Source organism: Leiobunum rupestre, chromosome 10 (genome assembly GCF_980474605.1).
Source record: "Leiobunum rupestre chromosome 10, qqLeiRupe1.1.hap1, whole genome shotgun sequence".
In the NCBI taxonomy this organism is placed as follows: domain Eukaryota; kingdom Metazoa; phylum Arthropoda; class Arachnida; order Opiliones; family Sclerosomatidae; genus Leiobunum; species Leiobunum rupestre.
Genome location: NC_143393.1, coordinates 48,207,472 through 48,218,121, shown reverse-complemented (window position 1 = coordinate 48,218,121; position 10,650 = coordinate 48,207,472).

Here is a 10,650-nt window from a genome sequence, read left to right as displayed (position 1 = left end):
GCTTACACTTATGTTGGTCTGGTTTTTAACTGGGTCGTCATTACTTCGTTATTTATTTTAAACGTTTTCTCGACTGATTAAGATGTTTAATTTGAAATAAAATGAGCGTTAAAGATGCGGCAAGTATTTCGTAAGCGAGAAAAATACAAATACCCCCTGTAGATATTTCTTTCATTAAAATTGGCTTCGTATTATATTTAACTGATAAACTTGTACCGTAAATAGGGTTAAATTCAATTGTGCATTGTTTTAGTACGTCTAACTCGCTGTTGTAACTACTTAATTTGTAATATTCTGAATAAATTATACTTGGTTGTTTCGTCTCAATTATTTTAATTATAATTAAAATTTTATACCGTGCGGGATTGAACCGGGATTAAGTTTTTAGTAAATAACTCGGAATTGCGGAGATATATCTTTAAAAGTCATCTCGAAAAATTAATACCGCTAGGGACAATTCTTTCGAGGAGAGGTATATTTTGGCTTGCCAACTTGTATTGTTTCTTCCGCCACAAAAGTTTATTTTTAAAATCTTAATCAAAAAATGACATTGACAAAATTAGTCTTATTCGGAACATTTTTGGATTACGACCTTTTTTCTTTGTACTAAAAAATCTTATCTGTGGCTTTATTTTCTGGTTCGCTCAAAGGTTCAGTTTCTTCAAATGATTTCAGATTCCTACTTTTAAAATTTTGAACTCTCCTTCAGAGCTCTTGCTACTTTACGCTTTTTCGTTGGTGTTAAACCACTCACTAATCCAAATATTTCATTGCACTCGCTTATGGATGGTTTTCTAATGGTTTAAAGTGTAGCTCCAATCCATTGAATTTATCAACTTAGTCATTTATATCAGATTCTTTCGTGGTTTTCTGGTTTTCTTTATTTTTTGAGGCAACGTAGTGCACATACTTGCAAATAATAGCGCGAATTAAGTAGTCAGGTCAGGAACAAGTGTAGTTATGAATACAAATTTTGCATGGCTGACATACAAGAGGACATTTGCAAGAACTATTTCAACTTTTCTCAACGATATATTCTGCGAATTTTTATGTTTCAGACACTACTTTGAAGTAGTCCTAATGGAGTTTTACAATTTGTGATTTAAGTTTCAAACTTTAATGATAGCATTGTTTTATAGATGCAAATCGAGGGGCTGATCACTCCGCGTAATCGGTGTACAGAGCCGTACTTTTGACTGTACTAATGGGATTACGCGTAATCTTTGAAGTCCCTGCCTTTGGCAGTGCTAACCTAAGCGTAATCTGGTGTACAGACTTTCTAAGAGTGGTTAGCCCCTCGATGCAAATTTGGACGTGTTTTGCGATATTCCGAACCTTATCATCCTATTGAATGACTTTTCCCTAACGGAAGGACGTGGATACTTCGGTCGATTAGTTTTAATTTCCGTCCTCTTAAATAAACATGCTTTAAGACTTTAGGTAAACTTTCGAGTTTTTTCATGTTTGTATTTAAAACCGCTCCTTTTCCGAAGCAGTATGCACATTTTCTGAACAATTTAAATAATTATCTTCGAAGTACTTTCCAAAATGAGATGTTTCCTCATTATCTTGTAGTGTTGAACTACTTCGGAAATAATTTCCTTGAATTTAGGCTCATCCCTCTCTCTTCTAGTAAAAGCCTGAGAGATTTGTAGACGCAGTTTTGTTTCTCTGGGAATTTAATTTTATTCAAATTTGTTTGCCATGCACGGTTGACATGCCAAGTGCAAAATAGACGTCTCTCAACGTCACCCATTGCACACTTCCACGCAGTTTAGAACTTTTCACTTTCAAAACATGAAAATCTTGGATTTAATTTATCGACTTTTTGATGATACGTGATTTAGCCGTACTTTCGCGGTTGCAAATATAAAAGCGTCTACAACCATTAAAGTGGTTTGATTAAAGTCATAGGCATTCATTCCATGATCGAGTGGAGTCGGCGCAAACGATACTTTGGTTTCCAAAGGGTTTCAACATATCAAATTGAACTTCAGTCATTATTATGAGAAATAAATTGTCGACTTCTATCTTCACGGCCTTGTGGCTTATAGAACCAAGCTGGGCTATCCAAACCTTCGCGGGCCATTTCTTCCACCCAGGCAGATACACTGAGCGCATCATGCGTGTGTTTTTGAGCAAATTCCTTTTCAATATAAGAAAAATCTATAGACGTGAGTAAATGTATTCTTTCTAGTTTTTCTCCAGACACGTTATTTTGAGTTTGATCGAGAACTTTATCAGTAGATATTCCTTGGATAAAATGTCCGGCTAAAAGAGCTCTTTCGTGCTAAGATAGTGTGAAACATTTCAGCTCAGATTCATGCTGATAATGGGTCAACAATATTTGGCTGTATATTGGCCATCAGTTTCTTTCAATACAATGTTTGCAGTGCACGTAACGTTAAATTTTTGAATCATTGTGACTTTAAGGCTCTTTTTCGCGGCTAAAATTCTGTAAAGTTGCCACTACGGGAACAATCATTGTAAAAGTGTGTTCGAATAGTGACATTTTTAGGGCGACGACACGCGTAGTATGACCTGGTTTCCTTTTCTATATTTGCTTTCCAATTCTTAAATTCTATTAAACTAATTTACGATGAATTTATAATAAATTAAGCTTGTGTTCCGAAAGCTTGGTTTTACCATTTTTATCTGTAAACAATTTATTTCTGTTTTAAAAGTTGGATAATTATGGTTACTATTAAAGTGGTCTATTAATTCCAAAGTAGATATGCATGTTTATCCGCTATCGATCTCATAACACTTTCGAGTTTTTAAAGCATTATGAGGAAGAGAGTTAATCGTCGACAAATGTATTCTGTGTAAGTGATTTCTAAGTCCATGAAGAAATTGTGGTTCTGGGTAGTTCTTCGCTGGGACTGGTTCGTTAGTTGTGGGAGAGCTTTTGCCTAACCGAACTGAACAAATTAGGCTAATTTTTGTTTGTGGTGGTGATTTCAGAATAATTGAAAAACATTTAATGTAATGAAGATTTAATTAACCCAGCTGCGGAAAAAACCCAACTCTGGAAAATTTGGGCAGAGCCCAGGAAACGACCTATTGTCGAAGGGTTTATTTTGACAGGCGTTGGAGTGGAAAATACCCACTACCAAAAACAGAGATATTTGAAATTATACAAATTATACATTACATTTCAAACATTATTTACAAAACTTAAATTCACACTTTGAAATAATATTCATACAAAAAAATACTACTTATAACAATTTTATCAGTTTCTTAACATTCCAGACTTGGTTGTGTCATGGACTAATTAACTAATTGTTGTTAATTAGTCCATGGTTGTGTATTGTTTATCACAGTAGCCATAGATATGTTGGTTCTCATTTCATTTTTTGTGAATTAACGATTTGTATTAAATATTTATATAAATTTAGGAACTTTACACCTAAATCCGTGATCAAATTTTAATGGTAATTCTTACTTATCACATTGGAAGAACATTTAACTTGGTTGATTTGCGATTATTAAATTTTCGGTTCTCCATTTAGAAGTCTTAGCAACACATTACTTATCACATACCTTTAAGAAACTATAATCAATTTATTAATAACGTATACTACCGAGAAATATAAAAAAAACTCTAACATTCTTATAATATTGTTGCAGAAATGTATCTAAATACTAATTATATTTTTACAAAGTACATAAAACCTAAGCGTTGATGAGCTATACACTAACTTGGGTTAAAAATATCTTAATTTAATTTCGCTATATCTACTGCATCCTATATTTGAAAAGTTATAAAAGGCTAAGATTTTAAAACCTAATATTTTCAAACCAAATGGCAAAAAAGGGGAATACTTTAGTATAGGACCTACACTATAGTAGAACTCGTGAGTTCAATTGTTTGGACTGTACTAAAGTATACTCGAAATGGGGCCACTTTAGTATAGGTCCTGCATTGCATCAAAGTATCACGAATGCGGTATATCAGTTCGTGCAAAGTCAAAAGGCGAAGCGTTGGAAAATCTCAATAGAAATTTGTTTATACTAACTAAAAGACATGCATTGAGGACTTGAGGTACTTATTAACGAAGGTCTTGGTACATAATTAGGTGAATTGGTATATAACCATTTTGAGTATACTTTAGTATAAGACCTACACTATAGTAGAACTCATGAAGATGAGTTCAATTGTTTGAACTGTATTAAAGTATAATTATAATTCAGAAGTATAGTATAGTAGAACAGATGCAATAGTTGGTGCATTGTTTGGACAAAACTAGACATATTTATTTAGTAGTCTAGGAGCATGAGGTAAATATCACGATTAACGTGACAATTTCTACAGAACGTGCATTTTTTATATTACTAAACCAGGGCCGGACTTAGAGATCCTGGGCCTGTAATAAAATGTATTGTGAATTATAACAAGCTAAACTCTTTCTCACTGAATACTTTTAATCATAAAACTCGGAATCAACAAAACGTCTTTTCTCTTTCAAACCCTAAATATAACTCTCAAATTCAAAACATAAAACACGCGCTCTTTTTTATACGTGGCACATTTTAAAACGCTATAACTATATCTTCCGCGTGCAGCTTCAAATATCCATTATTTCTTACAATTTTGATGATAAGACCTAAACATTATTTTACATATATCCCCTTAAGGATGAAACACGTCCTCGTGTTTAAAACATCACATAGTCATTTATGGAAATGTCGGGTCTTCTTCGTTCTCTTCGTGGACGTTGGGTAGGGGTTCTTTTCTTCGTTCTTCCACAAAGAAACCATCACGGTAATGGGCTATCTGTGGATGTTTATTTGCTTCTGGTACCACGTTCGAGGGTTTTGCGTTGTTTTCAGTTTCAGTTTCTTTTGGTAGCGTAGTTGGTGGTGTAAAACATTTCTTCAATCGATTATGGTGCACAATGAAGGATTTGAAATCGCGATCTCGTACTATTCTGTAGTTAACCAATCCAATCTTCTCTTTAACCGTGTATGGGCCAGTCCATGGCTGTAAAAACTTCGAACTTGTTCTAGGTGGGCAATGTGGGTTGAATAACCAGACGCGATCATTTACATCATAAGGACTGAATTTAACTTTCTTGTCGTACTGTCCTTTTTGATACATTTGTTTCTTTTGAATATTCTCCATAACCTTTTTGTTTATTTTCGTCATTTCTCCTTCGACAAATTCAATATATTCTCGGGCCGAACCAAACGTATTTTCTTTCAAGTCCAAAATCGTATCCTGAGGAAGCTTAACGTTCCTCCCGGTAGCCAATTTATACGGTGTCTGTCCAGTCGTGCTGTGAACACTACCTCTGATAGACATGAGCGTGTAAGGCAACCAAACATCCCAGTCGTTGTGATTTTCTGAGCGATCGATTCTGCCTTTCACTCAGGCCGTCACTCTGTGGGTGATATGATGAAGTGCGATGCCGTGAAATCCCTAGTTTTCCGCAGAAATCTTGAAATATTTTGGAGTCGAAATTACCACCTTGATCGGTTATAATGACGTTTGGTATTCCCCAATTAGCGACATAAGTCAAAAGGGCTTTTATAACTGTTTCAGTTTTCTCATCGGGCAAAGCGATAGCCTCTGGTCATTTAGTGAAATAATCGGTTATGGTAAGAATGTATTGGTTCCCCCATTCGGTAAGCGGCAACGGTCCAATGATATCCATCCCGATCTGCTCAAATGAGCGACCGATGGAAATATTTATTAAAGGCGCGACGTCGTAGCAATGAGGTGGTTTCGTTCTTGCACACGGAATACATTCCCGACAATAAGTAGTTACGTCTTCGGACATAAGAGGCCACCAATATTTTTGTTGTAACGCTTTCAAGGTTTTCTCAGTGCCATGATGTCCGGAAGTTGGTTCATCGTGGTAGTAGTGTAAAAATTCTGGGATCATAAACATAGGGACTACAACCTGAGGATTGGTCGAATTCTGTTTTTTACGATATAAAAGTCCATCTTCCACAAATAAATCCGTCGAGTTTTTCCACAATGATCGGAATCTTTCGTTTCCTTCTCCACTTAATTACCGCGACGTTGGTCTGGCTTGAGTAGCCAAAACGCTCATTATTTTTTTAATCGATTCGTCACGTTGTTGTAAGCCCGCGAATTCACGCGTGGTGTACTTAGGCCCGTAATCAAATACGTGGTGAGTGGTAACTATATCGGAGTCGTGATTTGGCTGTTGCGCTCGTCGTGACAAACCATCAACATTTCCATGTTTCTTTCCGCATCGATATTGAATTTCATAGTCATACTCCTCAAGTTTCAGTATCCATCTGGCGAATTTCCCTCGGGGTTCTTTCATACTTCGCAACCAAACCAACGGATTGTGGTCGCTGATAATAACGAAGTGTCTGCCAAATAGATAAGGCCGAAATTTTTCCACCGCGTCAATTACGGCTAACATTTCTCGCTCGACCGTCGAATAGTTCCTTTCACTCTTATGTAAGGTTCGACTATCATAACAAATGACGGTCTCCCGACCATTTTGAACCTGTGAGAGAATCGATCCAATTCCCGTACTCGAAGCGTCCGTTTCAACCCTGAATTCTTCCTTGAAATCTGGATATCCCAAAATAGGGTTCGATGTTAGACAGGTTTTTAAGGTATTAAAAGCCTGATCGCAAGATGCTGTCCATTCGAATTGAGTTTTCGGCTTCATGAGCACGTGCAGTGGTGTAGCAATGCTCGCAAAATTTCGAACAAAACGTCTGTAATATGATGCGAGTCCCAAAAATGATTGAACTTCAGTCGTTGTACGAGGTACTGGCCAATCAATAACTTTTTGAATATTCTTGTTGTTGGGTTTGATTCCGACAGCTGACACTATGTGACCGAGATATTCCAATTCATCTTGGCAGAAATTGCATTTTTGAAGATTCATTTTAAGTCCAGCACTTCGGATTCGAACAAACACTTGCTCCAGTCTCGATAAATGTTCGGAAAAATTGGACGAAAACACTATAATATCGTCCAAATAGATAAGACAGCTTTCCCACTGAAGACCGCGTAAAACCCAATCCATAAGTCTTTGAAAAGTAGACGGTGCGTTGGTTAGTCCAAACGGCATTTTATTAAACTCGAACAAATCTTGTTGAGTTATAAATCCAGTCTTTTCCTTATCCTCGGGGTGAACTTCAATTTGCCAATAGCCTGAGGCCAAGTCAAGTGTGGAAAACAACTTTGCCCCTGACAAATAGTCCAATGTTTCATTAATCCTTGGTAAAGGATAGGCGTCTTTCTTAGTGACGTCATTTAAGGCCCGATAGTCAACACAAAATCTCCATGTGTCATTTTTCTTTTTGACCAAAACAATCGGAGCGGCCCAAGGACTTGAACTTGGAGATATAACCTCACTTTTCAACATTTGTTTTATTTGTTCATCAACGATCTCTTTCTGCGAATTTGGGATTCGATAAGGTCTCTTCTTAATTGGAGGAGCTTCTCCAGTATTAATACGATGTTGGACGTCTTGAACTAGTCCTAAATCAAATTGATCTTCGGCAAACAAATCCGTATTCTTCAAAAGAAAATTTTGCAAAGTGTTTTTATCGGTTGTTGGAAGCGAACAGTTATTCAGGGTAAATTTGTTCAATAAATACGTATTTTTCGAGTGCTCACGTGATCTCGTTGCTTGATTTCCGCCAATTTCTTCCACCTCGTGAAGAGTACCGATAACGCAATCGCGAAATAGGGTTGTTGGTGAATTCCCAGTGTTTAATATTCGGACGTAGAGCGCGTCTCCATTAGTATTGACCAGTGTTCGTCCAAGTGCTACAGCGTTCGAGTGACGAAACCCTTCTGTGGGTTCAATAAGACCCATTTTCTTACGAAGTGCACTCGTCTGTAGACCATTCTCAATTTTACCACGTATAATCAATTCGTGTCGAGCTGGAATTTCGACGGTATCAGCCAGAGTAATGTGGCAAACTACCGGATCGCTTGAGTGTTGTGAACGTGTCAGAGACATAGTATTATCGCCAATAACTAACACTTTATCATTAAACTTTAAAACGGCTCCCAATTCTTCGAGTAGATCACAGCCCAACGTTGCTTGACTGATCCGAATTCATAATCTACTTCCGTTACACCAAGAACACGAATAACTTCCCCGGTAATTGAATAAATTAAAGGTTGCTTGCCTTCTAATTTACCCTTGTCAAAGGAAACAAGATCACGAGCCAAAGACGATCGAATGATACTAATAGACGATCCGCTGTCGACGAGAGCATTCAATTGAACTCCATTTATTTTTATAGCAACATAATAGGTCACTCCATCTTGTCCTTTAATTTGACTAGTTTGGTTTCTACGATTAGTTTGAACATTTCCATTTTGACCCAAATATTGATCTGTCCGGCGTTGAAATTGATGGTGGTCTTCCCGGTGTCGATTCTCGTCGGCTTGACGTTTATAACAATCTCGTTGCAGATGACCCTTTCTCCCACAATAATAGCAAGTTGGCCTCGAGTCACTATACTGATACTGAGGTGGTTCAAAACGCGGTGAAATCACATTGGGTTTTGGGTAATATTGACCTGATTCGAATGCACGCGGCTCGTAAAATGGTTGGTAAACGTTTACCGGATAGGGCTGAGGTTGACTGAATTGTCTTCCACTTTCGAAATGTGATGGATGGAATCGTGTAGGCTGGAACTCTGTAGCATTAGGATTCATTCCCTGACGAGTCGAACCCGATTCCTGGTGGTATTTTTGCAACTGTAATTCCGCGATTTCAGCTGCCAGCTTCGAAACCGTATTCTTCAATGAATCCATGTCTTCGTTCGAAGACTTGCTCGGTCTTTGGATTTCAGGAGTACTATCAGTCGCTCCCTGTGAGGTTCCGTGACAATGGTTGTATGGGCGAATTTCGTTCCGTCGTAATTCATTAAGTGCTTCAAACCGTTTCGCGACAGACAAAGCCTCATTCAAATCCTTAGGGTTCGACTGAAATACCCGGTCTTGCAGTTCTGGTTGTAAACCATACAGAAATTGCTCCAGAATCAATGTTTCGTAAGCCACAGCTCCCAGACCTGGCATCGCTCTCTCTACTAGCCGCCGTAAATCTTGACAAAAATCGTCCAAATGTTCACCCGGTTGCCGAAATCGTGCACGAAATCCCGCGACATAAACTCTTTGCCTTTCCGGTTGAACGAAAGCGTCCCTCAGTGCATTAATTAGATTAACGTACGTTCCCTTCTGATTCGGTGTTAGCGTATCAAAGGTGTTGAAGGCCCGACCCGTCAAAAATGTAGGGAGATTTCGTCTCTTCCTGTCGTCGTCCCATTCGTTCGCTACAGCACACACCTCAAAGTATTTTATCCATGTTCCGAAATCGCCATCACCATCGTACTTCTCAGGAGTGGCACTAAGACTCGGCCGATACACGGGCATAGCAACAGCATCTGGATCTGGTTGACGTCGAGGCATATTTTTCCAGTATTTTATTTTTTGTAGATTGTATTATAACTTGGTTTGACACGTCCAATCCCACTTCTGCCACCAGATGTAATAAAATGTATTGTGATTTATAACAAACTAAACTCTTTCTCACTGAATACTTTTAATCATAAAACTCTGAATCAACAAAACGTATTTTCTCTTTCAAACCCTAAATATAACTCTCAAATTCAAAACATAAAACACGCGCTCTTTTTTATACGTGGCACATTTTAAAACGCTAAAACTATATCTTCCGCGTGCAGCTTCAAATATCCATTATTTCTTACAATTTTGATGATAAGACCTAAACATTATTTTACAGGCCCATAGGCAGATAAGGAGTCTGGGCCCCCTTTTCACGCGCTGCATTTACTCTTATCCCTGGAACTAGGCTGTGCCTGAATTTCCCTGATTCAGCGTAGAAGTCTGAGCTCTACGGTTATATTGCTAAATAAAAGCTCTTAACAATCGTCGACTAAATATGCTATAATTATGAAACATTGTGATTTAAGGCTGCGTCCGTAAACTGCCAGGCAGAAATTTTGGTAATTTTAAAACAAAATCTTCTACCTGGGAATTTCTCCAATATAAATTACGATTGATATTATAGATTTATGCCTTCGAATACAGTAATTACGGTCGCTGGAGGGCCACTTCCCAGGATGGGTCCCTAGGCCACGGCCTAGGTTGGCCTAGCCCGAAATACGGCACTGCACCTATCCTATATTGGAATTTTAGGCCAATTTCATACGAAAGATAGGTTAGCTACCTGTTTAAAAAAAATTGCACGTGCTGTAGAAATTGTCACGTTAATCGCGATATTTAGGAGGGGTTTTATGGGTATTTTCTTATATTTAAATATTGTTTATTCCTATACTCGATCCCTGCCTTCTGTAAGCCTATGGCTTAAAGAACGCAAACTGTAACGGATCGCATGGTTTTGACCTATACTAGGTCCATAGGCCGAATTTTCGAAGATTTTTTGGAGTGGAGAACATTTTTACACTCATTTAATCCCGCGGATCTAGAGAAAAAACTACTCATCGGAGACAAATTCTGAAACCACCATCGGCTTCCTGACACTTCAATCCTCCTTATTTTTAATGTTTCAAGTCAAATAAAGTTAGTTTTAATTAGTAAATCATTAAACACAAATTAAGTAAATAATTTTTCGGCTCTGAAAGCTAACGCCCGGAGAGTTACCAGACACG